The 26,523-nt window shown below is 36.6% G+C and overlaps 1 protein-coding gene across 7 annotated transcripts in view; it reads right to left on the bottom strand.

Annotated features, from left to right (window-relative positions):
- Positions 1–6,601: 6,601 nt before the first annotated feature.
- LOC104004648 (ras GTPase-activating protein 4) overlaps positions 6,602–26,523 on the bottom strand; it is a 144,711-nt gene continuing 124,789 nt past the window's right edge. For 5 of the 7 annotated variants that reach the window (XM_054655887.2, XM_063814621.1, XM_063814622.1 and 2 more), the window contains 2 exons: positions 10,464–10,629; positions 6,602–9,142 (listed from right to left, as the gene is read on the bottom strand). The gene's annotated coding sequence lies outside the window, so the exon portion shown is untranslated. Of the gene's footprint in view, positions 9,143–10,463; positions 10,630–17,474; positions 21,232–26,523 lie in introns of those variants that run through there. The other 2 variants (XM_063814593.1, XM_063814596.1) reach the window with 1 other exon arrangement.

The raw sequence follows: 26,523 nt of genomic DNA, 5'->3' as shown, positions 1-26,523 counted from the left end.
TCCTCTAGGTTATCAAATTGGTGGACATAGAGCTGTTCATAGTATTATTTTATTCTCTCTCTTTTTTTTTAATTTTTGAGTTGGAGTCTCACTCTGTCACCAGGCTGGAGTGCAGTGGTGTGATCTCAGCTCACTGCAACCTCCACCTCCTGGGTTCAAGCGATTCTCCTGCCTCAGCCTCCCAAGTAGCTGGGACTACAGGCACATGCCACCACGCCCAGCTAATTTTTGTATTTCTAGTAGAGATGGGGTTTCACCTCGTTGGCCAGGATGGTCTTGATCTTTTGACCTCATGATCCACCCACTTCAGGCTCCTAAAGTGCTGGGATTACAGGTGTGAGCCGCCACGCCCGCCCTTTTGTTCTCTTCTTAATGTCCCTGGGATCTATAGTGATATACCCTTTTTTATTTCTTTTACTTAGTAACTTGTGTCCTCTCTCTTTTTTTCTTAGCCTGGTTAGAGGCTTATCAATTTTACTGATCTTTTCAAGGAACTAGCTTTTTGTAAATAAGTATTTATAATGTGGTGGTAAGGTGTGGGAGGAGAAGTGTTCATAGTCTCATGATTAGTTCCAAGTCTTTCAGGGATCCTATGCCTCTAGACTGTACTTCATAAGTATATCTCAGCTTTTTCTTTGCTTTTAGGTGGGACAGGATGTCTACAGTGGGCTGGACATTGGTATTTTCCTTCTGCCATGTGGAATAATAGACCTGGCTGAAGTCGGGTATCTCCTTTCCTCCAGGTTACTTAGACTATGATAATACTCCTATGAAATTAGGGTCTAGTTAATTAGGTTTTCTTCAGGGAGGCCTTTTTAAGAAGAGAGTATTCTAGCATGCTTCAAAATGATTCATTTTCCGCTCACTTTGCTGAAAGCACAAAGAAATTTTTATCCAATATTTACTGGGTCAAGTTCTTAGAGATAAAAGACACAAAAGTATGGAGTCTCCCTTATGCTTAGGTCCTTCTGGAGCTGTAAACTCTGACTTGTCCACGCTGATTCTCCAGCAATTCATCAATTACAGTTTAGGTTTTTCTACCCTGGCACTAGTTCCTGCAGTGGTTTCCACTTGTGAGTCTCTGTTTAGATAAGCCATGACTCCCCTTTCTGTATTTGTCTGTGTGTCTCTCTAATCTTGGAGCCACTAGTTTGCCTGGATCTTCACCTCTTTTATGGATCTAAAAAGAATTGTTGACTTTTCAGTTTGTTCAGCTTTTTACCTATTGTTATGATGGAGTGGTGGCTTCTAAGCTCCTTATATGTGGGACTGGGAGTTGGAAGTCTATTAAGTTTATAGTGTCATAAGGTAAAGGCACAAACAGTCAGACTACTACAGAATCATATAAGTGTTACCACAGAGAACTTTCCTCTCATTATTTTTCTATTTTTATCTGACTATAGATTAAGAAACTGAGGTTTAGTGAGGAGCATAAGAAGGAATAGAACAACTAATATGAAGAGCGGCTTAGATTCAACTCAAATCAGTCTATCACTTAACCTTTTAAAATTTTTTTCATATCATGTATATAGTCATTGTCAAAGATGGATTTCAGATGCTTAGACACACAGCTCTTTGATTTGCTGCATCTTGATCGTGTATGGTTCTACACCTGTCTGGCTCTGTCGTGAGGAACTGTTTTATAACCTAGAATGAATGTAGAATGTAGCAGATACTGCTGTTTTCCTGTAAACCACTATTTTCCACCTTCTTTATTAATAGAAGCTCAGGTTTGTTCAGGTATCTTGTGTCCCTGCACTCTGGATTATTTTTAGCTCCAAGAAGTAAATAAAGATGGGTTAAAAGAATCAGATCAAGAACATTCTCCTTGATAGTGTTGGCTTGGTCTTGTCACACAGTTCTGGTAAATAGGCTGAAAAGAGACATCTGCTGGGAACCATCTGGATAAAGTCCATTAAAGAGACCCATAGAAGGAAAGACTGCATTTATGCCTCTCTACATTTTACAGTCATCTTGGGTCCATAAAAGGCAAAGCAATTCACTGAGGATGACAGGTCATAAAGATAGAAAACACTTAGGTCACTGATGATGTCAATATGCCACTGAATTATCTAACTCTCAAACCTTTCAAACTTTAGACTTCCTAATATGTGAAATAATACATTTTGCTTATTGCTTAAGCAATTTGGCGTTGGATTTTCTTATTCTTGCAGGAAAAAAATATAAAAGGTGTTTTTGTGGAATTCCTTACATAGAACTTTAAAAATGTTTTCAAGTTCCTTCTTTGAATTTTTCTCTTGTCCTTCTTCCTTCCTAACACCACAATGTTTTAGTGACATGCAAATATTATAGTCATATTGGAGGGCCTAAGATGAAGTTTAAAGTCTCTTACTGGACCCAGCATTAGATATGAGACCCTGATTTGTGAAAAAGGCTATAGTTACTGGGCACCTAAAAGTCACTCAGAGATACTTATGGATTATTTGGGAGTCCTGAGAGTGGGTTTCCTGAGAAAGGAACTCAGATAAGGCAAATTTAAGTTTTACATTTTAAGATTGGTTGAGTCAATTTTTATGTTTATCTAAAAACTATAAACATCAGTTCTGTGAGGAAGTTGGGCTGGTTTCAGTACCAAGAGAAACATTCAGGAACCATTAAAAGAAGATTGAAATTGACACTGTAGGGAGGGTTATGTTTGCCTTCATATCTCTCTACATACAGTTAGAGAAAAGAAAATAAGCAAAGAAAAAAATTCATATTAAAAAAGAGAACCCCATGGAGGAAATTGAAAAAAGTAATCAAAGACACAAGAAGAAAACAAAGAAAAAGGAGTTTCAGGGGAGGAAAGATAGTTCAGGAAGAATGCTGAATAAGCATTTGTGGTTTGGCTTATCTTTGTATCTATCTCCTTTATCTGGTACCAGAACCCCCTTGCCTGTGAGATTCTCCTCTCCCTGTGCTCCCTGCTCCCTTATGCAACACATACATGTACCCAAGGTAAAGGTAAAATGATGCCAATGGGCACTGTAGCTCATGCCTGTAACACCACCACTTTGGGAGGCCGAGACAGGAGGATCGCTTGAGCACAGGGGTTCAAGAACAACCTGTGCAATATGGTGAGTCCCCATATTTACAAAAAATTAAATGCATATCTAGGTGTCACGGCATGTGCCTGTAGTCCCAGCTACTTGCAAGGCTGAGGTGGGAGAATTGCTTGAGTCCAGAAGGTCAAGGGTGCAGTCAGCTGTGATCTTACCACTGCACTCCAGCCTCGGCAACAGAGTAAGATTCTGTCTCAAAAAAAGAAAAAAAAAAAAGATGGAGAGAACATAGATGCATAGATGAAAGTAATCATGGCCTAGAAGTACTATACATTCCAAGTCACTATGGAGATTTTTGTTTTATGCCTGGGTTCCGGGTAAAATAATTAGTATTCTCCCCCTCACTTGCAAAGATAGTTTGGTACAACAATAAATTATATGTTTACTCTACTTGAAGGCTCTTCATAATCTGACCTCTCCTTAGCTATACAGCCACAATTTTCACAATTCTCTTTCCCACCTGTATCCTGAACTTAGCCAAATCAGTTTTCTTCCATTTCCTCAAATGCATCACAATCTCTTTTGCATCTGTGCCTGTGTGGATTATTTTTCCCCCGTATATCTATTTCACTTTATTTTTCAAGACAATTCAATGCATTGTTTGAACCCCAGAGCATGAATGATTTTCCCAGAGACCAGCCCTTCCTAATCCCAACCCCCTGCCTAGATTCTATGTCTTGCCTGCTCCTCTGCAGCCAGTACATTTCTGTACTTCCAAAACTTTTTTGGTTTGTTTGTTTTTTTTTTATAGGATCCTTCTCTCTATCATGAAGCCATGCATTATTTGAGGTCAGAATAGGTTACATTTGTCTTTTTTCCCCACCAGGGCTTATCCAACATTTGCCTTCAAAATTACAAATATTGTTAGGTACTCAACAAATGCTTCTGAAATGAATGAAAAAAAGTAAATACTATTCACTCAAGATTTGCTGTGAAAAGTATGAGTGTAGACTGAGGGCACAATAATTAAGGTTAGTATTGATTAAGCTCTTACTGTGTCCTGGGTACTCTTTTATGGGCTTTACATTTTATTAGCTCTTTGAATCTTTAAAATAATCCCTTAATGTAGATACAATTATTATTCCCAGTTTGGTGATGAGGAAACTGAAGAACAGAGAAGTTAAATAACTTGCCCTAAATAATACAATTTATAAGTGCCAGAGCAGAACTTAGTTCCAGGTAATCTGCTTCTTATCCAGCTTTATTAACTACTACTTTGTACTGACTTTCTTAAACATGAGAAAACTGGGTGTGAAGTTTATTTTAAAGTTTTTTATTTAAATGTTTATATACTGTGAAAAAAAAACTCAAACCAACAGTTTGTTTGAAATTTTTTTCTAACTAGTTTTTTATACTATCTAGATAGCTTATTTGTACTTCAGTGAGCTTAAAATTTAATCTACCGATTACATTTTATAAGAACAAAGCGACTTTTATATTCTCTTTGACATATAAAAAAGTACCAACATAATTCCGATTGTAAATTGGGCAAATATTGCCATAAACACTGGTATAAATTCAGTGATTTTTACAATATAACATAAAAATATTTTCCACAGTGGTTTCATAGATTATTTTTTGTGATTGTAGCACTGGTGGTTCTTCATACTTGTAAACAAACTTGGCTGTATTCCCTAGCTATTGGTTCCTTTAATTAAACTTGTAATTAAGAAATAATAATAATACTAATAACAAATAGTCCATGCTATGATCTGAATGTTTGTGTTCCTCCAAGTTCACGTGTTGAAATCTTAACCATGAAGATAATCGAATCAGGAGGTGGTATCTTTGGGAGCGAATTAGGTCATGATGATAGAGCCCTCATAAATGGGATTAGGTCATGAGAGTAGTGTCCTTATAAATGCGGCCTAAGAGAGCACCTTCATCCCTTTCACCATGTGAAGACACAGTGAGAAGGCTCCATCTATGAATGAGAAAGTGGGCCCTTATCAGACACAGAATCTTCCAGAGCCTTGTTTTTGGATTTTTCAGCCTCCAGACCTGTGAGAAATAAATTTCTGTTGTGTATAAACTACCCAGTTTATGGTATATTGTTATAGTAGCCTGAAGAGTCTAGGGCACTCCATATACTTTTAAACTAAAGCAAACCCATTAGCAGCAAATTAATTCAAATTTACTGGTTAGATTAAAATGACCAGTTAATTGCTATCTTATGAAAAACCTTAATTTACTTTCTTACTTTAAAGTCCTACAAAACTTATGCTGCTCTTAACATTTTAAACAAAATTTGGACTAATTTTTTTGTAAAATGTCTCTCAAATTGTAAAGGAAATATACATTTTCATTGTCAAAACAGTGATGCAAATAAGAAATGACATTTTGAGATATAGTCTTCTAAGTTTTAATTTTGTAAACATAAAGGGTTACAGATACATTGATAGATGAACATATTTAGATAGACACAGACATAGGTACATTGGAGGTATATATTTTTGCCATCATTTTTCACTTAAAGAAGTTTCATATCATTGAATACTTTTTACATTCTATGAATACATCTTAATTAAACTATTACTCTATTGCTGTACATTTAGGTCATACTCAGGATTTATTTTTATAACTAAAAAGCGGTAAAATCACTGCATAAATCTTTGTTCACATTTCTGATAATTAGTTAGGGATGGATTTTTAAAATAAATAGACATATGGTCAAAGACATATTATACAAAGATACTGTATAATATCTTTATTAATATGTATTTTTAAATTACTTTTCTTTCTCTTTTTTTTTTTTTTGAGATGGAGTGTTGCACTGTCACCCAGGCTGGGGTGCAGTAGTGTGATCTCTGCTCACTGCAAGCTCCGCCTCCCAGGTTCATGCCATTCTCCTGCCTCAGCCTCCCAAGTAGCTGGGACTACAGGCACCTGCCACCACGCACGGCTAATTTTTTTTTTTTATTTTTAGTAAAGACGGGGTTTCACCATGTTAGCCAGGATGGTCTCGATCTCCTGACCTCGTGATCCGCCCACCTCGGCCTCCCAAAGTGCTGGGATTACAGGCATGAGCCACCGCGCCTGGCCTTAAATTACTTTTCAAAAAATTATACTAGATTGCTGCTTCACCAGGAGGTTATCAGAATATCTTTTTCATATTCTTGTCCACAGAGAGAAATGGGATAATAAATTATTTGTTAATTTGGAGAGCAAAAATTTCATTATGCTTATACTTTAATTTGCATTTATTTATTTGTGAGTTTAATTTTTCGCATATTTATTGACTATTTGCCTCTTTAACTTGTATCTTTTGTTCACATCATTTATAGTATGTTTTCATATTGATTGATGTGTGCCTTAATTTATTGCTATTAACACTTTTTTCATTATTTCGGCAACTACTATTTTTATGATGTTATTTTAATTCTGTTTATATTTTGAGTTTCCTTTAATCTTCTTATGCCAAATGTTTTGACTATCTTGAAATTAATGAAATTAAGCACCTGAGTTATGTCAGCTAAATTGTGCCAATAATATGCCAAATAGCTTTTAAACATTGGCAAATAACTGGATAGCCTACTCAATTTTTCATTTTTTATTATTAGTATTATCAGTTTCTAAGCCTCTACTTAACATTTACAATATAAGTGTTCAGAGAGTAAACACTGATTTAAAGTTAAAGAAATTGAGCAAGCATGCTCCTTACTAATTTTTGTCTTGATAACATTCTGTTGAGTACAGAGATAAAAATAGGACCTTCTCTTCAGTTTTCTGCTCTAATTATTCATTTTATTTAGATAACAGTCTGAGCAGCTAAGAGGCTATCAGTTGCAAAATGCAATATACGCAATTTTGTGGCTGTGATTTATTTGCTGTTCATTTAAGGATATGATCTACTTTCAAAGAGGCTCACACTTGCCAGAACATTTGCAAATCTGTAATCTTCAACATACAGAAACAATTTTCAAGTATAAAAATATAGCTGTTTTTGAATTATTAAGGATATTAAGTTTGGCTGTATAAGCTATAGAAATTACATTCTAAACTGGGCAATAATTTAATTAGCCTGTTACAAAGACAATTTAATGAAATAAATGGCAACATTTGATTGAGAGCCTTAACATCCAGTATTGTATAATATCTTTAATTGAATTTCCTGTAGGATGAGCATAAAGAGACACTTGGAAAGAGGAATTTTTATTTCTATCATGATGAAGAAAAGAGGCTTTTATTATTTTAGGACCTAGTTGCACAAAATTGTCCACCAATAGTTACTTGATCAAAACTGGGATGATCATATCATTTATTCTCAAGCTGAAACATTTTTGATAGTAAATGCAGATAGTTGAATAATTAGAATAATAGAATTTTTGAAATAGTTATAATTAGATTGATTATGCCGGTGGGCCTATACCTCAGTTCTTATAAAATTATTTATTATTTTAGTATTAGTCATATTATATGCAGCTCTTTACCATCAAATCATTGACTTCATTTTCATTCTATAATGGTACATAATATAAATTAGTTCAACCATTGTGGAAAACAGTGTGGTGATTCCTCAAGGATCTAGAACTGGAAATACCATTTGACCCAGCAATCCCATTACTGGGTATTTACCCAAAGGATTATAAATCATGCTGCTATAAAGACACATGCACATGTATGTTTATTGCAGCACTGTTCACTATAGCAAAGACTTGGAGGCAACCCAAATGCCCATCAATGATAGACTGGATAAAGAAAATGTGGCAATATACACCATGGAATACTATGCAGCCATAGAAAAGGATGAGTTCATGTATTTTGCAGGAACATGGATGACGCTGGACACTGTCATTCTCAGCAAATTATCACAAGAACAGAAAACCAAACACCGCATGTTCTCACTCATAAGTGGGAGTTGAGCAATGAGAACACATGGACACAGGGAGGGAAATATCACACACCTGGGCCTGTTGGTGGGTGGGAGGCTAGGGGAGGGATAGCATTAGGAGAAATACCTAATGTAAATGATGGGTCGATGGGTGCAGCAAACCACTATGGCACATGTATACCTATGTAACCAACCTGAACATTCTGCACATGTGCCCCAGAACTTTAAAGTATAATAATAATAACAAAAAATAGAGACAAAATAAAATGTAATACAAGTTTAAAAAGAAATTTACTGAAAAATAGGGGCTCATCAAAATTCTTCCTAAAGGTTAATACATTTCAATATGCTCTTAGAGAATGTTAAAATTACATCCTCCATACCATTTGCCCACTTATCATCTAATCAGTTCAATGTATCCCTTGCTTTTTAAGAGCTATCAATATCTTCCTGTATGAAAGCTTTATTTTCAATAAATGCAATTTGCCAAAAGCTTTCATATTTGAAATACGGGTGCTCAAAAAATTATAAGCTTTAGTAGTTGAAATTTGGATGCTCCAGGATTTTGTTTAAAGATTTCCAACAATTTTGAAAAACATACAATCAGAAATGTCAGGACTCATTTACAAAATATTTAATACTTTGCTAGGATAACTAAGTAAATTTGCAAAGAGGTTATTCAAAGGTTAATTATTTCTCAAATCTAATGGATTATGGGCAACAAAAAGACCAAGTATGTATTGCCATACTAAAGTATTTCCTAAAATTATTTCAAATCAGCTTAATCATTAAAGTTTATAATTCAGTTGCAAATACGTATACACACAAATACACAAGTATATATATACAAGTGTAAAAATATTCATAAATTGTGACTACTATGGTTTTATTTCTCTTGGTGTAAAACGTGAATTTTTGGGACCCTCTTTTCTTCAAGCTCACTTCCTTGTACACCACCACATTTCAAATATTTCTGTTCCACATATTTCTTAAGTTAGTTAGGAAAATTGTTTTACACATGATGCTATATTATATCAAAATTTGTATTTATAACAACAAAAATAAATAATTTTATCTTCAATTCACCTACCCCAATCTGTAATTTCCCACATTTTCCACTAAGGCAGCTACCATCACTGAAGAGTACAAAGAATTGACTATGTTGAATCTTTTTTTGCAAACACGCTTTGTTTCATCAGTGAGCCCCATATGAGTTTTCCTTGAAAGGCAGGTATTGGTTACGTTGAGTCTGAAATGGGAAGAGATAGGTTATTACTGCTGGTCTTCTTTAAGATTAACTCCCATTTAAGGTGAGAACTGCATTCCCTGAATTTGTCTCATGCTACTTAGACATGATTATAACAAAGATTGGGAGTATGAAGTAGAGGTTGTAAAAGTCCATCTGGCTTATTTTCATTAATGATAACAATAATCATAACATTGATAATAATACTTTGTTGAAAGGTAAAGCAATCAAGGACAAAATGCTAAACTGGATTGGCCATCAGGACAATAGTTATAAAAGTGTTTCATTCCAGGAAACTGTAATGTATGGTCATTCTATTTAATAAGTAAATTGGTCTCTTTTGGCAAACCCTCTGTTCTTTTATTTTTGGTTAAATATTTGTAGTCATTTTATTTCTCTTATTCACATGGAACTTAATCATCATGAATAAAATTATATTTTACAACTTTTAAGACATTCAAGGCTATTCAAAATTGTTGTTATTACTAGTAGTAGCAGCAGTAGTAGCAGTATTTTGAAATATTAATCATTTACAAGGTTGTTAGAAATACATATTTTAAAAGATCAGAGAACTCATTTATATGTTATAATACAGAGCTTAGTTTCATAGTGTAGATAATTTTACAGGTTTATTATTCCCAGACCAAATATAGTATAATCTAATTAAATATTACTCAACTTCCTTCAATATTTATATTTGTTGTCCTTAGATATTGTTCTTAGTTACATGCTATACATTGCACAATGGCAGAATTAAGACTTTTTCCTGATCTTTTTAAAGTGACAGATTTTTTTTGGCTAGCTGCTCATTTTCAGTTTCAAAAGATATTTTAACTTAAACATCATATTGTCCTTATCATTCATTTAGACTCATTTACACAAATTCCACGTGGCTGTTTGAAGGGAAACATTGGGATGAGCTGTTGATAAGGCTTATGGGTACTTCCAAATACTTTCTCACAGAAATATTAATTTACTGTATCCTAATAAAACCATAATATGCTATGAAATATGAGATTTGGGCCACATGACTTAATACTGTGTGTGCTAACAATAGAAATAGTATAATCTTAACACAGATAATTTATAAATACATAGCATTTATTTACTTATAGCACAACAATATTCTTGCAATTATCCTTAGGACCAAATGAACATAATCTCTAAAGTAGGAAAAATACCCAATAGCATGTGCAGTACTGTGTCCAGCATGCAGTTGGTGAACCAGGAAAAAATGACACAGTGATAGTATAAGTGTTGGAAAGTTTGAGGGTGTATATGTTAGTACAGGACATTTCAGATGTGAAGGCATAAGCTTACATACCTGAAGTGTATTTTCCTCAGCTAATCTGGCTGGCGGGCAGGTACCTGCTTTGTCCTCACACCACTGTAAGTCACGTTCCCAAGGCTGAGCAACTGATGGAAGCAAATCACCTGTTCTTATTCAGCAGCGTTGTTCTTCTTCTGAGATAATCTTCTCCTCCAATGGTCTAGTTGGGAATCGTAGTAGAGATCTCACCTAGATTATTGTAACATCTTCCTAAACAGGCTCATTATTTTCAGTCTCATTTTTAGTAGCTATCAGATTGATTTACCTAAAGCACAAATCTAGCCATATTATCCGTCTCGTTAAAACTCCTTAGGAGAAACTAGAACCCTAGACATTGTTGATGGGATTGTAAAATCATGCAGCTGCTTTTCACAATAGCTTGACAATTTCTTAAGCAGATAAGCATAAATTTACCATATGACCCAAGAATTCTATCCCTAAATATCTACCCAAGAGAAATGAAAACATGTCTGTGTAAAGACTTGCATGTGAATGCTTGTGGCAGCATTAGTCATATTAACCAAAAAATAGAAACAATCTGAACGCCCATCAATTGGTGAAAAGATAAGCCAATGATGTTATATCCATACCATGGAATACTATTTTACAATACAAACAAATATGCTATGGATACTTACTGCAGCATGGGTAAATCTGAAAAACCTGATGCCTGATGAAACAAACCAGATGCAAATGACTACATATTCTATGATTCCATTTATGTGAAATGTCCAGAAATGACAAATCTATAGACATAGGAAGCAGATGAGCATTTGCCTGGTTCTTGGAGGTAGGAGTCAGTAGTGACTATAAATGGGTATGAGGGATATTCTGGAATGATGGAAATATTCTAAAACCTGTATTGTGTTAAGGATTGTACAACTCTGTCAATTTAATAGTAATCATTGAATTGTTCACCTAAGTGAATCTTAAGATGTAAATTAAACCTCAATGAAGCTTATATAATTTGTCTGTGTCCCCACCCAAATATCATCTTGAATTTTAGCTCCCATAATTCCCATGTATTGTGGGAGGGACCTGGTGGGAGATAATTGAATCATGGGGGTGGTGTCCCCCATACTGTTCATATGGTAGTGAAAAAGTCTCATGAAATCTGATGGTTTTATAGGGGGTTTCTCCTTTTGCTTGGCTCTCATCCTCTCTTGTCTGCCAACATGTAAGACATGCCTTTCACCTCCCACCATGATTGTGAGGCCCCCGCAGCCATGTGGAACTGTGAGTCCATTCAACCTCTTTTTCTTTATAAATTACCCAGTGTTGGGTATGTCTTTATCAGTAGTGTGAAAACAGACTAATACAAAAGTTATTTAAGTGCAAGCAAATATCCACAACAGCAAGCTCTTCAGAAGCTCCTGACCATAGGATCCAGCCTGGCTTCCTACATACTGTTCCTGGAGTGCTCCTCAACCTTGCCTTTTGCTCACTGCTCCACATATCTCACTGGCCCCAGCATCACTAAGTAAACTCCTGTAGTATTGCTGGTAGTTCCTTGCGTGTTCTAACCTCCTTCTCAACTCTATACCTTTGCTCCTTCCCCTATACAATAAGTGCCACTCCCCAATGTGTTCCTGCCTGAACTCCTTTACCAAGAAATGCCACTCCCCAATGCCTTCCTGCCTGAACTCTTTTACCAAGCATACTTCTTATTCATCCTATAAGCCTCAGCTCATGCCATATCTCCAAAGGAACTTATCTTGGTGTTTGTGTTGTCCCTACCACCTGACCCCAGAATGAAGCTGATAGGGTTTGGCTGTGTTCTCACACAAATCTCATCTTGAATTCCCAGATGTTGTGGGTGTGACCTGGTGGTAGGTAACTGAATCATGGGGGCAGGGCTTTCTCATGCTGTTTTTATGATAGTGAATGAGTCTCACAAGATCTGATGGCTTTATAAGGTGGAGTTTCCCTGCACAAGCTCTTTTTGCCTGACCCCCTCCATGTAAGATTGTGACTTGCTCCTTCTTGCCTTTCACCTTCTGCCATGATTATGAGGCCTCCCCAGCCATGTTCAACTGTAAGTCCAATACCTCTTTCTTTTGTAAATTGCTGAGTCTCAGGTGTGTCTTTATCAGCAGTGTGAAAATGGGCTAATACAGTGAATTGGTACAGGAAGTGTGGCACTGCTGAAAAGATACCCAAAAATGTGGAAGTGACTTTGGAACTGGGTAACAGGAAGAGATTGGATGGAACCGTTTGGAGGACTCAGAAGACAGGAAAATGTGGGAAACTTTGAAACTTCCTAGAGACTTCTTGAATGGCTTTGACCAAAATGCTGATAATGATATGGACAATAAAGTCCAGGCTGAGTTGGTCTCAGATGGAAATGAGGAACTTGTTGGGAACTGGAGCAAAGGTGATTCTTGTTATGTTTTAGCAAAGAGACTGGCAGCATTTTGTTGCCGCCCTAGAGATTTGTGGAACTTTGAACTTGCTAGAGATGATTTAGGATATCTGGTAGAAAAAATGTTTAAGCAGCAAAGCATTCAAGAGGTGACTTGGGTGTTGTTAAAAGCATTCAGTTTTATAAGGGAAGAAGAGAATAAAAGTTTGGAAAATTTGCAGCCTGACAATGTGATAGAAAAGAAAATCCCATTTTCTGAGGAGAAATCCAAGCCAGCTGCAGAAATTTGTGTAACAAGTAGCCAAATGTTAATCTCTAAGACAATGGGGAAAATGTCTCCAGGGCATGTCAGAGGTCTTCACAGCAGCCCCTCCCATCACAGGCCAGGAGGTCTAGGAGGAAAAATGGTTTAGTGGGTCGAATCTGGGGTCTCCATGCTGTGTGCAGCCTAGGGACTTGGTGTCTTGCATCCCAGCTGCTCCAGCCATGGCTGAAAGGTGTCAATGTAGAGCTCAGGCCATGGCTGCAGAGGGTGCAAGCCTCAAGCCTTGGCAGCTTTTACCTGATGTTGAGCCTGGTGGTGCACAGACGTTAAGAATTGGGGTTTGGGAACCTCTGCCTAGATTTCAGAGGCTATATGGAAATGCCTGGATGTCCAGGCAAAAGTTTGCTGCAGGGGCAGGCCTCTCATGGAAAACCTCTACTAGGGCAATGCAGAAAGTAAATGTGGGGTTGGAGCCCCCACACAGAGTCCCTACTGGGGCACCACCTCGTGGAGCTATGAGAAGAGGGCCACCATCCTCCAGACCCCAGAGTGGGAGATCCACTGACAGCTTGCACTGTGCACCAGGAAAAGCCACAAACACTCAATGGCAGCCCATGAAAGCAGCCAGCAGGGAGGGGAGGCTGCATCCTGCACAGCCTCAGGGGCAGAGCTGCCCAAGACCGTGGGAACCCACATCTTGCATCAGCCTGACCTGCATGCAAGACATGGGATCAAAGGAGATCATTTTGGAGCTTTAAGATTTGACTGTCCTGCTGGGTTTCAGATTTGCATGGGGTCTGTAGCCCCTTTGTTTTGGCCAATTTCTCCCTATTGGAATGGCTGTATTTACCCAATGCTTGTACCACTGCTGTATCTAGGAAGTAACTAACCTGCTTTTGATTTCACAGGCTCATAGGTGGAAGGAACTTGCCTTGTCTCGAACGAGACTTTGGACTGTGGACTTTTGAGTTAATGCTGAAATGAGTTAAGACTTAGGGGGACCATTGGGAAGGCATGACTGGTGTTTAAATGTGAGGACATAAGATTTGGGAGGGGCTGGGGCAGAATGATGTGGTTTGGCTGTGTCCCCACCCAAATCTTATCTTGAATTCCCACAAGTTGTGGGAGGGACCTGGTGGTAGGTAATTGAATCATGGGGGCAGGACTTTCCTGTGCTATTATCGTGATAGTGAATAAGTCTCCCAAGATCTGACGGCTTTATAAGGTGGAGGTTCCCCGCACAAGCTCTTTTTGCCTGCTGCTATTCATGTTAAGATGTGACTTGCTTCTCCTTGCCTTTTACCTTCTGCCATGATGGTGAGGCCTCCTCAGCCACGTGGCACTGTGAGTCCAATAAACCTCTTTCTTTTGTAAGTTGCCCAGTCTCGGATATGTCTTTATCAGCAGTGTGAAAATGGACTAATACAGATGCTCTCTCCCTAATGTCTACGTAATACCTCCAAATAGAGCAACACACATTTTTACAGCTGTTTATTTGTGAGTCTGCCTTTTTCTTTGGACTCTGAGTTTGTAATGATTAATTTTGGTATCCTTCAGACCTAGCACAGTGCTTGGCACAGAATATGTGCACAAAATATTTGTGGAATAATGAATTAACATATGTATGGCTGCTAGAGGTTCAGAATCAGTATTTATGGGGCATTCTCATCTTACCTGACATGAACTACTTCTTTAATGTTATTTTTGGCAGCTGAATTCTGGGAAATATGACATAATGACATATATACGAGATTATAGATTAAAATATTTTATGTATAAGCTCACATAAGTTCATGTTTTCCAGAACATGAAATGGCAATCTTTTGACCAAATTTATTATTTGCGCATAGGATGGATAAAGTGTGTGCATGTTGTGACTGGTGGCTCCTCGCAGTGATGGTAGATCATGTCATCTAACGGGTTGTCGTTTCTTGACATGATTTACAGTTCACAGCAGAGAACACAAGGGAAGATGGACAGTCACTTGGGGACCACCTGTTACAGGTGAGGAATGCAATGTTATTTTCAGCTGTTATGAAATCAACTCATCAAGAGGATTTGGAAGCTAGTCAACAGGCAGTAGGTAAACAAACATTCCAGGCAAACTAAACACCAACAAATGACAGATTTCAGACATGGGAGTTCAGATAAAGCTAGGAGCTTCACACTGTTTCATTTAGTTTTACTAGAGCTGTGTAGGGGATTGTGATATCACTAAATTCTGCTGTACATTAAAATGAAGCCTCAAAAATGAACATTATTTCCTAAGGCAGAAATACCAAGCAGATATCATTCTATAGAGTATATGTGATTTGTTTGTTTCAAGGCTCTAAGGATTGTGATTGAAAACAAAATGCCTAGCAAATGTTCTAAATACAAACTGTGAACAGGAACATGTTATTTATAACCATACAAGAAAATATGAGAAGAAAACCCTTTTAGAAAATGATAGAAGGAACGATGTGTAGCCTTATGAATCTTTGGTGTGAACTCACAGAATGTTGAGTGGAATTTCATGTACCCTTGTAGGGGTACGTGTCTCAGGTTGGTGGAGAAGACAGTAAGTCTTCCTAAAAGTGTATGGAACTTCTTAAAAATGCAGAGAGAGAGAGTCTGTATACACAAGAGATTGGAACTTCTATGGGTCGCAGCATGGAAGTTTAATTATTCTTTCTCTGGCTTTAATTTTAAAATGTATTAAAGAGTACAGGAACCAATTAAAGATGGCAGAGTAAAGACATTTCTGCCCCGTTCTTTGAAACCAACTTAAAACCAAAACAGAGAACAAAGAAGCAGAAATGAAAACCTGGAGGGCTGTAAAAGTGTTATGAAATTTAAATCTAGTTAAAATGAAGAAAGCAGCAGGAGGTGTGTGCCTCCATGTTCACAGAAAGCACGCAGAATTATCCAAAGGTAAGTTACACTTTCTGAAATGTCATCAGGGCCTCTTTGGAACAGCAAGCGCTCAGCTGCTGTGTCAGAGTCTGGGGCACCACTAACCTTGCTGGGCAGAAAAGAATGTCAGAGAAGGTGGAGCTAGTAAAGTGCCTACACACCTCTCTTTGCAAAACAAACAAACAAACAAACAGAAAAAGCAGAAAACAAAACAAAACATCAATCCTTCTAGCTGAGTGGGAGGGAAAATGTTAGCAAGCAATCTTTCAGTTGATTATTTGATATACAAAAGTAAAATAAACTCCAAGTTACTGCATAAAATCTGGTGGCAAACATGATTGCAAATATGGAAAGTTTATCCCAGAGAAAAATCAAATTCTAGGACAGTCTTTTGTTGGGAAACATTTCAAGACACAAATTTGAATGCAAGCTACCTGAATATCTAACTCACTCCACTGATGTGCTTTCTAACATTATCCTCTAATGCATAGTTGGCCTGGGGAAAAACAACAAAAATAACAAAGACAAACAGAAAGAAAGCACATGAGAAATGCAGATACAATTCTGCAAAAGAACAAATAGAAAAAAGGTAAGAACACATCAAAAATATTTAGTCATAAAAGACATGAAAATAAGAAAACCCTTCTCTGAGAATTCAAAGAAATTTTTTTAAAGTCTTCTGATACATATATATGTGTATATATATGTACATATATACATGCATATACATATATACAGATATGTGTATATATACACATACATATATATGCATGTATATATACTACATACATGTATATATACACACATGTATATACACATACATATATGCATGTATGTATACACATATATACATATATGTGTACATATATACATGTATGTATACACATATATACATATATGTGTACATATATACATGTATGTATACACATATATACATATGTGTGCATATATGCACATACATATATACATATATATGTATCAGAAGACTTTTAAAAAAATTTCTTTGAATTCTCAGAGAAGGGTTTTCTTATAATTTTCATGTCTTTTACGACTAAATATTTTTGATGTGTTCTTACCTTTTTTCTATTTGTTCTTTTGCAGAATTGTATGTGCATTTCTCATGTCCTTTCTTTAAATATATACATATATATTTAAATATATACATATATATTTATATGTGTATATTATGTGTATATTATATGTTACTACCAGAAAATCTGAAGAAGAGAATATGCTTTCCAAATTATAAAAGTAAAACATGCAAATACAAGAAATATAGACAATATAGCAAAAATAAATGGCATTAAATACAGAAAGTAGAACTTGAAATAAAATGCCACAGCTAATTGCCATATCAGTAAATATCAATGAGATAAAATTGCTCATTAAAAGACCATCAATTTGGACCACAAAATGACACAGGTGCTATTATGATATTCATCTAAAATCAATAAAGGCAGGAAGCAAAATATAGGTAAACAAATTAAAACTAAAAGCAAGCAAGAGTAATTTTATTAAAATTATACAAGGTCCACTTTAGGGAAAACTGCATGAAACTACCAAACGAAAGACAATGAAAAAGTTTAAATCTACAATTAAAATTTGGTATGAACCTTAAGCTAAATAGCATAGTACCAAAATTCGAAATGCCAATTTTTTTACAAATGCAGGACAATTACACTGAGTGGAAAAAGCCAGTCTCAGAATATTGCATACTCCATGATTCCATTCATACTCCATGATTCCATGCATTTTTGAAGTGACCAAGTTATAGAGATGGAGAACAGATGTGTGCTTGTCAGGGCTTAAGGAGGGACTGTGAATAGAAAAGGGTAGCAAGGGAATCCTTGCGATGAAACACAAGGCTGTATCTCGACCACAGTAGTGCACACAGGAAATTGCACTGTGACAACATTGTGTAGAACTAACAAACACACACAAGTGAATGTAAATCTGACATCTGAATAAGGTAGATGCATTGTGTCAGTGTCAACTTCCTACGTGTGACATTGTCCTGTAGTTATGCAAAACGTTACCAGTGAGGGAAAATGGTGAAAGGTATATGGAATTCTCTCTGTATTATTTCTTAAAACTGCAAATAAATCTACAATAATCTCAAAATTAAAAAAAGATCAAAATGTCAAAATGGTTTAAAACAACCATAAATAAATTTGAATGGAAAATAAGAAACTGGAAAAACCTGCCAAGATATATGAAAATTGGCTCATTTCTTCTAACTTATTAATTTTTAAAAATAGGCCAAGATTATAGACAGATAATTCACAGTAAGAGAAACTCAAAAGACTTTTAAATATGTAAAAACCTACTCATATTTGCTCATAATAAGACCATTATGGTTTGCATTTTAAACTACAATGAGATTTGTAGTTTGTAATTCAAACAGCAATGAGATAGCTTCTTAGTTACTGTACTTGCAAGGATCAAATGGTTTGATAATAAATGGCATTGGCAGGAAGTTTGAGGACAAAAGCAATTTTGTGCACTGTTGGTGGGAATATAAGTGAATGTTTCACTTTGAAGGCTATTTGGCACTATGTATCAAAATTAAAAATTCACTTGCCGGGTGACAGAAATTTCACCTCTCAAGATTTGTGTTAACAGGTATATTAGCCCATATATAAAGCACAGTATGAATAAGCATTACATGAATAAGAAAGGACTGGAAATGGCATAATTGTTCATTAAAGGCCAGTAATTCAATAAATTATGGCACAACCATGCAATAAAATATGCTATTAGGAAAAATGAGGTAGCTCTCTCTATGTTCTGAAAGGGGGGTAATCTCCAAATTGCTGGGTTAAGAGAAAATCACAAAGTCGTGAATAGTGTAATAAGGTATCTTCAAATGTGTAGCATTAAAATATACACATATATATGTATATGCACAAACAGACACACGCTTGCACATACACGTTTCTGGAGAGTTTACAAGATATTCAATAGTGACAGCAGAGATCTCTGTTTGGAGAACTGCATTCACTCTCTTTAGAGCCCTTTGTCCTGCTTGATATAGTTAATCCATATGTTTGTCTTCATTACTGATGTGTCTTACCAGAGCCTAAAATTTGCTCAGTACATTGCAGTCGTTAAATAAACATTTGTTGAGTTGCACTGAACAATATTTCTATGTTGTTCACCTTCAAGGAGTAGTGCTCAGTATTGCACCCACGAATTTGTCTGTAGAAAACTTCATGCTTTTTATAAATATTTTCGAATACATTATTTTATTTGATCCTCAAATGTTTTTCAAGTTATACAAAGTATGTGTACTTTTTATATATGTGCCTATTTCAATTATTCCTTGCAACTGAGTTATTGGTACCTGTATGATTGCATTCCTCATATAAACTGTATGTTCACATTTTGTTGATTGTCCCCCTTTGCTTTCCAGTTCTCTTCTTTTACTCTTCTGATGAGTTCTTCCCTTGACTCTTAACACGTTAATCACCTACCACACTTTTTATTACTACATGCATGATTCATTATTTTTCTTCCTGCTTTCTGTTTTATCAACAAAATGCTATTAAAAAAAATCAATGCAAGCTAGTTCTCTTTGTGTTCTCCCGCATTCCTTTGAAATCTATTTAGAAAGTAAGCATTACAATTTTCCCTCCCCACCCTCACCCCCACCCACCTATCTATACAGTTTTTTTCCCCAGCCCAAGAATTATTGGCTCAGGTCAGCAGTTTATCATAAAATATTCTACATGACATCCATGCTTTGTCCTAGCTCTTCTATTTCCTGTAGACTCTTAAAGATCTTTTTTAATATCCTTATTCTCAAATCCATCAATTTCCGTGTTATAAGGAGAGAAGGCCTTTGCAATTACTCTGTGTAATACTTTCCTGACTTCTTTTTTTAAGGATCTCATTCTGTATTCTTCATTTAATGTATTCTTTTGAAAAGTGAGCTGTTTCAGCTAGGCCCATTTCATAGTATTATTTACACTTCTGTTTCTATTTTCTGAACCTTTTACCTTCCTCCTAATTTTTTAAAAAACTCAAGTAGTCCACTAAAAATAGGATCACACTGTGTCCATTTCCACAGCAGTTCATTTTTTTTTCTGCTTTTGATCACTTGTTTATGGTGCATTAACAACTTTGTCCCTTTACTAATTTCTTACTTTTGAAATAGTTCCACTTTAAAAAAAACTTCTCAATCATTTGCAGTTTCTTTTTAAGCATGATATGAATCTGCCTGTCCATTTTTATCTCCTAGGCTTAATGTCTCAGTCTTCCTGACCACTGTAGGATGTTTCTAGAAATTTCTTAATCTTTCTTCTTTCTTCTATTTTGTTCTTTGGATTTCCGAGAGTTTGCTTATAGTTTTCTCATTGTATCTTTTCTTTTTAGTGATCATGTCTGCTGATGAGATGCCCACATTCTTTACTCTGAGCTACAATTGTTAGAATAGACCTGGCTGGTTTATTAGCCAGGATGCTGCATCACAAACAGCCTTGAAATGCAATGGTTTACAACAACATGCATTGATTTTTCTTGGCCATGTGTCTGCAGGTCAGAGGGGACACTTCTCTAGGATGAGTGTTGGCTACCCTTGAACCCAGCTCTTGGGATTGGCTAAGAGTCTGCACCACATCTCCTCATTCTCCCTGCATTAACAATTATGGGGCATGTTCTCATGGTAGGCACAGAACTCCCATATGGGCATGTTTAAAGCCTGTGCTCTTGTCCCCTCTAACTTTCCACTGGTCAAAGCAAGTCACAGGTATACTCGATTTTCTCTGCTCTACTGCATAGGAAGGAGTGAAGAATTGAGAATAAGTATGCAATCTGTCCCAGCTTCTATAGTGGGCTTCTTTGGATACCTTATGTCTATGTACCCTCTGCTTCTTCCTCCAGCAGAAAAACCCTGATTTCTCCCCTGCAGTCTTTGCATCCTGCTCCAAGTTCATTCTCTCTGGATGATGTACAGTCTCCTTCATCAGGCCTCAATTTGGCTCCTCAAGGTTCAGTTACCTATAGATACTTTTATTAACCATAAGGCATGAATAATCTCTCTGATTTTACAGCAGCCAACTCTTGCTGAGAAGAAATGGTGAGGACTCACTGCCCTAGTTGTGAAGTGAGTTCTTTAGTTGGTCCATCTGGCAGTCCCAGGTTCTGCTCTTCAATAAAAATTCTCTTGTTCATTTTCTTTCGTGGCCCCTGGATTTGCTCTTCAGGAGGGTCTTCCTTTTCGTTGTCCTCTGTGGCCACATCTGAAATGGACATTCAGGAGAATATCTTCACTAAGGACTGCACATATGTAGCAAGCCACTTCCTTTTAGTATGGGTTCATGACCCACTGGATTAGTTTTGGACAATAAGATACCCTAAAAAGTATGACAGACTTTCAGCGTAGTTGTTTTTTGGTCATCTCCAAGTGTGAATAAACACAGCCAATGACCTTGGGTAAATGGAATCATTAAGCTTGAAGACCCTGGTCTTTTATTTACAGACCTCTGTGCTCTGTGCATCTAAATAATTTTCAGCTTGCTGTCTGCTGCATTGAGAACATATGAAGTAATGCATTATCTTTGCCAGCAGGCTCACAACTTTTGTATGGTGTGGCAAAAGTCATATTTATCGCTAAGGCTAGAATTTTCAGACGCTTCTTTTAACTGTTTCAATTTGGAGTATAGGCAGTTGGCTTTTTCAACCATGAAAGTTTTCAAATTACCAGACTCTCAGTCAACTGAGATTGTGAGTTATAGGCAAAGAGTACCTTCCTTAGCAAAGGTGCATGTCTTTCCGTTTCAACTCTGAGACTGGCCAGGTAGTTAGTTCCACCTTGAATTTGTCATGCTAGGATTTTTCTGACAACCCATACCACTATTTTACCATTTCTCCTAATACTATATGTAGCCTTTGGCAGCATGTGGTTGGCTTCCAATGTGTAGCAGGTGATGACTTGACTAAATATTTTGTAGATTTATTATAAAGATCATGAGATTTTCGGCTTTCATTATCTGAGTCATTGCTATGCACCTATGCAGCTCTGCTTCCATTACATATTTAGTGCCACATTTTAGTTTCTGATACTTGAAGAACCTTACTTCCAAGTACTAAATCAGTTGGAATAAGCTTTAAATGTGTATAACCAGGGAAGGAAATAATAATGAAAATGAGAGTGGCTTAATCAAGACAGAAGTTTACTTTTTTTTTCAGTTAAAAGAGAAGTTTGAAGATAAATCATTCTGGTGGCATGAGGACGTTATCGGTGATACAGTCTATTTCTTCCTATATTCCATTTTTAGCATGGAGCTTCCTTCTTTGAGTTTATCTATAGTCTAAATTGGCTGCTATAGCTCCAGCCATCCCTTCTGTTGTAGCAGGAAGAGGTGGGGAAGGATAAATGATTATCCTTTCTCCTTGACTTATTGGCTCCCTTTAAGCAGCCTTCCCAGAAAGACTGTCACAAAATAGTAAGCTTACATCTCACTGGGCAGGACTTAGACTTATAAGCTCATTTCGCTACAAGGGATGACGGGGAGTGTAGTATTTTATTTGTTAACCAAATGTGATTGAGACTTGGTTAACAAAGGAGAAGGAGATCATATGTATTGCGATTCTGCAATTAATAGTCTCTACTAGAGAAGTAAATGTATTCTTTGCACTGAGATTTTTATTTTCATTTTTAAAAACATGTTCAATTAAGCTTTGACATCTTGAAAGGACAGAAAACATTCCCTCTTCTTTACCATCCTCATAATTTAAGTCATCTCTATTATAACAGGAATGTTCTCATTCTCCATACACACCTGCCACATTTTCAACCTGCATGAAAATTAATTTGTCATTACTTGTCTTATTTAAAAAGGCAGAATCTTTTTTTATATAGCACAACAATAATTCTTTCACATAGATCTTGCCAACTTGACTGGTCCATTTCCTTTTAAATACATTGCAGACTGCTACTCTGTTTATCTACATAGATTGTTTTAAAACAATTTTAAATGAACTTAGAGATAACCTAATTTAATCCTCTCATTTTGCAGATAAAGATGCTTTGGTCTGGAAAGAGTATATTAAGCCACTTCTGTCATGCAGCGAGGAATTAATAAACAGTTTTCATGCCTATATTTTGGATTTGTTTGTGACTCAATGTGTCCACATATTACTTTTTGTGCCCCCCACCTTCTGCCCAGCACACATCAAATTCCTTTATACTTTTTTTAGTTATGTAGTTAAAGTCTTCAAACTATTTTTATTATATGCAGAAGACAAGTCATGACCCAAAATAATATTTCCTTTTCAAATTCCTCTTACAGATGAAAATGGAGCATAGTATATTCATAAATCTGATATTTCCTGTCACTGAGGAAATCACACATACGATCATACATCTTCCACCTCAAATCTCGTATATCTTTGAACATTTACATTTGTGTGATTGGCAACCCGTCTCTCTTTATTATTTTTCTTCCTTTTTAGCCAGTGTAAAGAGCCCTGAACTATGTTCCCACCTATGCAAAAGTAAATTGCCTTCTTATTTCTTCTTCTAAATGAATCTCATCTTCCCTCTCCCCTTTCATTCTGTTTGATTCACTTAGTGCTTACAGAGTACCTTTGACATGCAAGTACCTATGACTTAAAGTGGAAGCATGCAACACAAATAACATGAAAACATATACTTGGCTTGATTCTGGGAAGCTGCCTTTCAACTCTCAGATCTCTTTTCCTAGTGTGATTTTCTTTCTACTGCTTCTCTTTATCACCAGGATACAGCAAGTAGTAAGCAGTCATAAAATGTTTTGTGCATTATGTTTTGAACTTTAGACTTTTCTTTGCTTTTTTCTCTATCCTTCAGCATCTAATTTGAGGCAGATAAAGAACTTGTGATTATTTAGTTGGGAGAAGGGAAGTTTGGGTTTGGTGTGCATCTCAGGGTGAATGCAGGTACACTCACACTTATGGGTTATTCTTGTGATACTATTGCTACTGCAATTTTGCTTTCTTTCTTCATTAAATTTCACACAACCTTACTCATTCTGTATTTTCATCTTTTCTCTGATCTGTTGGAGGGTATACTTGACCTTGGACCTTTGGGTTCACTTTCTCTTTTCCCTTTCCAAGTCCATCTCACTTGCCTTTCCCTCAGGTAGCAGCATTGATTTTTTTTTTCAAACTGCACTATTGCTTTCCACAACAGAGGATATTCATGAATGTCGAGCATAATATGATGGTCAGCATTCGGTAAATGGAAATTGTTCTGATTTTTGGTACGTAATCTTTACCATAGTTCTGCATGGGTATGGTTGACCAAGGTGGGGAAAGAATGTCAGAGCTTGAAGACCAGTTTTCCAAAATAACGTAGCTGGACAAAAAGAAAGAAAGAAGATTAAAGAATAAGCAATATTTCTAAGCAATATGGGATTATGTAAAGTGGCCAAATCTATGACTTATTGGCACTTATGAAAGAGAAGGAGAGAAAGCAAGTAACTTGGAAGCATATTTCAGGATATGGTCCATGAGAATTTCCCCAACCTCACTAGAGAGGGCAACATTCAAACTCAGGAAATGCAAAGAACCCCTTCAAGGTACTACAGAAGATGACCATCTCCAAGACACATAGTAAACAGATTCCCAAAGTCAGCTAGGGAGAAGGGGAAGGACACCTTCCAAGGGAACCCCATCAGTCTAACCACGGACCTTTCAGCAAAAGCCCTACAAACCAGAAGACATTGAGGGCCTTGATTCAGCATTCCTAAAGAAGAGAAACTCCTACCCAGAATTTCATATCCAGCTAAACTAAGCTTCATAAACAAAGGAGAAATAAGGTCCTTTTCAGACAAGCAAATGCTAAGGGAATTCATTACCACCAGAACTGCCTTATGAGAGGTCCTGAACAGAGTGCTAAATATGGAAAGGAAAGACCATTACCAGCCACTTTGAAAACACACTTAAGTACATAGACTATTAACACTGTAAAGCAACCATGCAATTAAGTCTGCATAGTAACCAACTAACAACATGATGAAGGAATGAAATTTACACATATCAATATTAACCTTGAATATAAATGGGCTAAATGCTCCAATCAAAAGGCAGAGTGGTGAGTTAGATAAAGAAGCAAGACCCAATGGTATGCTACCTTCAAGAGACCCCATCTCACATGCAATGACACCCATAGGCTCAAAGTAAAGGGATGAAGAAAAATCTACCAGGCAAATGGAAAACAGAAGAAAGCAAGGATTAGTATACTAATTTCAAACAAATAGATTTTAAGCCAAACAGACTTTAAGCCAACAAAGATATTTTAAAAATTAAAGGGTATTACATAATGGTAAAGGGTTCGATTTGCAAGAAGACCTAACTATCCTAAATATATATGCATCCAGTATAGGAGCTGAGTTCAATACCTGGGTATCCTTGTTGACTTTCTGTCTCGTTGATCTGTCTAATGTTGACAGTGGGGTGTTAAAGTCTCCCATTATTAATGTGTGGGAGTCTAAGTCTCTTTGTAGGTCACTCAGGACTTGCTTTATGAATTTGGGTGCTCCTGTATTGGGTGAATATATATTTAGGATAGTTAGCTCTTCTTGTTGAATTGATTCCTTTACCATTATGTAATGGCCTTCTTTGTCTCTTTTGATCTTTGTTGGTTTAAAGTCTGTTTTATCAGAGACTAGGATTGCAACCCCTGCCTTTTTTTGTTTTCCATTTGCTTGGTAGATCTTCCTCCATCCTTTTATTTTGAGCCTATGTGTGTGTCTGCACATGAGATGGGTTTCCTGAATATAGCACACTGATGGGTCTTGACTCTTTATCCAATTTGCCAGTCTGTGTCTTTTAATTGGAGCATTTAGTCCATTTACATTTAAAGTTAATATTGTTATGTGTGAATTTGATCCTGTCATGATGTTAGCTGGTTATTTTGCTCGTTAGTTGATGCAGTTTCTTCCTAGTCTCGATGGTCTTTACATTTTGGCATGATTTTGCAGCGGCTGGTACCGGTTGTTCCTTTCCATGTTTAGCGCTTCCTTCAGGAGCTCTTTTAGGGCAGGCCTGGTGGTGAAAAAATCTCTCAGCATTTGCTTGTCTGTGAAGTATTTTATTTCTCCTTCACTTATGAAGCTTAGTTTGGCTGGATGTGAAATTCTGGGTTGAAAATTCTTTTCTTTAAGAATGTTGAATATTGGCCCCCACTCTCTTCTGGCTTGTAGGGTTTCTGCTGAGAGATCCACTGTTAGTCTGATGGTCTTCCCTTTGAGGGTAACCCGACCTTTCTCTCTGGCTGCCCTTAACATTTTTTCCTTCATTTCAACTTTGGTGAATCTGATAATTATGTGTCTTGGAGTTGCTCTTCTCGAGGAGTATCTTTGTGGTGTTCTCTGTATTTCCTGAATCTGAACGTTGGCCTGCCCTGTTAGATTGGGGAAGTTCTCCTGGATAATATCCTGCAGAGTGTTTTCCAACTTGGTTCCATTCTCCCCGTCACTTTCAGGTACACCAATCAGACGTAGATTTGGTCTTTTCACATAGTCCCATATTTCTTGGAGGCTTTGCTC

This window comes from Pan troglodytes, chromosome 6, assembly GCF_028858775.2.
Source record: "Pan troglodytes isolate AG18354 chromosome 6, NHGRI_mPanTro3-v2.0_pri, whole genome shotgun sequence".
Classification (NCBI taxonomy): Eukaryota; Metazoa; Chordata; class Mammalia; order Primates; family Hominidae; genus Pan; species Pan troglodytes.
The sequence above is the reverse complement of the archived record's forward strand: the minus strand, read 5'-3'. Positions and strand labels throughout refer to the sequence as shown.